This window comes from Arachis stenosperma, chromosome 10 (genome assembly GCF_014773155.1).
Source record: "Arachis stenosperma cultivar V10309 chromosome 10, arast.V10309.gnm1.PFL2, whole genome shotgun sequence".
NCBI classification, from domain to species: domain Eukaryota; kingdom Viridiplantae; phylum Streptophyta; class Magnoliopsida; order Fabales; family Fabaceae; genus Arachis; species Arachis stenosperma.
Genome location: NC_080386.1, coordinates 56887319 through 56890082, shown reverse-complemented (window position 1 = coordinate 56890082; position 2764 = coordinate 56887319).

Here is a 2764-nt window from a genome sequence, read left to right as displayed (position 1 = left end):
ACTGGCCGACCCTGCCAAAAACACGCCAATTTTCACAAGGCACCACCCGAAGACCTTATCAGCATCACCGCACCATGGCCCTTCGCAAAATGGGGACTTGACCTACTCGGCCCGTTTCCCCAAGGACCGGGGCAAGTCAAATACCTCATAGTAGGGGTCGACTACTTCACGAAGTGGATAGAAGCTGAACCCTTAGCCACCATTACGGCTCAGAAAAGTCGCAAATTCCTATACAAAAACATTGTCACAAGGTTCGGAGTCCCCTACTCCATCACAACAGACAATGGAACACAGTTCACAGACACAAGTTTTCAGAACTTGGTGGCCGAACTAAAAATCAAACAGCAATTCACCTCAGTCGAACACCCACAAGCCAATTGACAAGCAGAGGCTGCAAATAAAGTTATCTTGGCCGGGTTGAAACGGAGACTCCAAGAAGCCAAAGGGGCATGGGCCGAAGAGCTTCCCCAGGTGCTATGGGCATATCGGACAACTCCACACTCTACAATGGGAGAATCACCATTCCGACTAGCCTACGGGATGGAGGCAATGATTCCTATCGAAATAGAGGAAGGGTCACCTAGAACCATCTTCTACAACGAAAAAGGTAACCCGCAGGCACAAAGGGAAGAACTCGACCTCCTCCCCGAGGTCCGAGAAAGAGCCCGAATTCAAGAAGAAGCCTTAAAACGGCGGACGGCACTCAGATACAATCAGAAAGTAATAAAGCGAAGCTTCTCCATTCACGATCTGATTCTAATCCGAAATGACATCGGAACACAAAAATCGGGAGAAGGAAAACTAGCTGCAAATTGGAAAGGGCCCTACAAAGTGACGGAAGTCTTAGGGACAGGCTACTACAAAGTATCCGACCTAGAAGGCAATGAGCTGCCCAGGGCCTGGCACGCCTGCAATCTAAGACGATACTACAGCTAGAAAAATTTAACCCGAGGTGTACTCTTTTTCCCTACAAGGGTTTTTTAATGAGACACCCGGTTAAATAAAGACACCCGACCTAGTCAAGGGTAAACACTCTGTAAATATTCTTTCTTTTTTTTTTAATACTAATCAAATTCTTCTATTTTCTTTTCTCCTTCCTCATAATGAAACAAATCCTAGAAAGTACCCCGCCAAGGCGCATTAATTTATGCTCGGCAAAACGCAAAAAATCATTTGCCAAAAGACCACACAAGGTCGGCAAAGATAACGCGACGAGGTTCAAATTAATGTGAGAAGTTATAAAGCAACTCTGAAAAGGCTCAAAAAGCCAAATAAAAAGAGATTACAAAAATAACTTAAAAGGCCGACCAAACAAGGTCGGACCCAACAAAGGGAGGTACTCGAACGCCCGAGGTCCGAGAAAAAGCCCGGATCCAAGAAAGAAGCCTCAAAACGACAAAAACCAAGATTTCGAAAACGCTTACTATAAAGTTGTTATCCAAAAACAACTAAAAAAGTACAAGCGAAGAAACGAAATCGAAGGAAAGGATAAAAGCAAAGTTTCGAAAACGCTTACTAAAAAAGTTGTTATCCAAAAACAACTAAAAAAGTACAAGCGAAGAAACGAAATCAAAGGAAAGGATAAAAACGAAGTTTCGAAAACGCTTACTAAAAAAGTTGTTATCCAAAAACAACTAAAAAAGTACAAGCGAAGAAACGAAATCAAAGGAAAGGATAAAAACGAAGTTTCAAGCGCTAGCTAAAAAGTTGTTATCCAAAAAACAACTAAAAAGCATAAAAGCGGATAGAACAAAAGGTCAAAAGCAAAAACACCGCATAATAAGCTAAAAAGTTACTACAAGTAGCTAAATGGCAGGAAAGCGTCCAAAGTGTTCACAGAAACCATCCAAAAACAAAAGAGCCCACAGGCCGGGCAAAAAACCAAAAATAAAAAGATTACAGAGAATCAGGATCCTTTCCGGATTCCACATCGGTAGAAGGCTGCGGAGGAAGAACCATAGAAATCGGGACAGCCTTGACAGCACCATCATCTCGGTTTGAAACCTCCACACCAGATCCATCCCCGGCCAAAGGTGAAGTCGGGTTCGCGACCGGAACATTAAGGTCGGACACCGGAACCTCATCCTCATTGGGAGCAGGAACAATCTTTCCCTCCACAACAACGTTATCCGTGCTAAACAAACTCAGATCCAGGTCAGGAGCAAGAACCCGGACCTGATCCTTCAAATTGCCAAACATAGCATCCATACCCTTGGCCACATGACCCTCTAGCTCATAAAAATCATCCCGAGCAGATTGCAACTTCTCCTTTGTCTCCACAAGCTCGGCGTATACCCAAGTATAATTCTCCGTAGCCGCCTTCGCCATCTCCTCAGATGCTTTCGCTGCCGCCACAGCCGCGGTAGCTTTAGCTTTCTCTTTCTCCAGAGAGGCCTCCAGCTCAGCAATCCTAGCAGCCTTCAGCTCACTAATCCTCTCAAACTCAGACTGAGCCTTCTCAAGTCGGGAGCTGGTCGCACCAATGGGGGATTTCTTGAACTCCCGAGCAATAGCAGCATGAAGACTGGCCATCCGAACACAACTCCGCGCCATATATTGAAAATGGTGCTCCATAGACACGTCATCAGTAGAAATAAAAGTCTGAGGGAGAATGTGCTGTTCAATCCAACCAAGAGCATCGAAATCCTTATCGTTAAAACCCGCAAGCTCTTGAGAGATCTTCTGCTTCTTGGGAGGAGGACCCGAGAACGGGGGAGGAGAAGAGGTAGCAGGCCCGGAGGTCGGAGGGTCTTGATTTATAGCT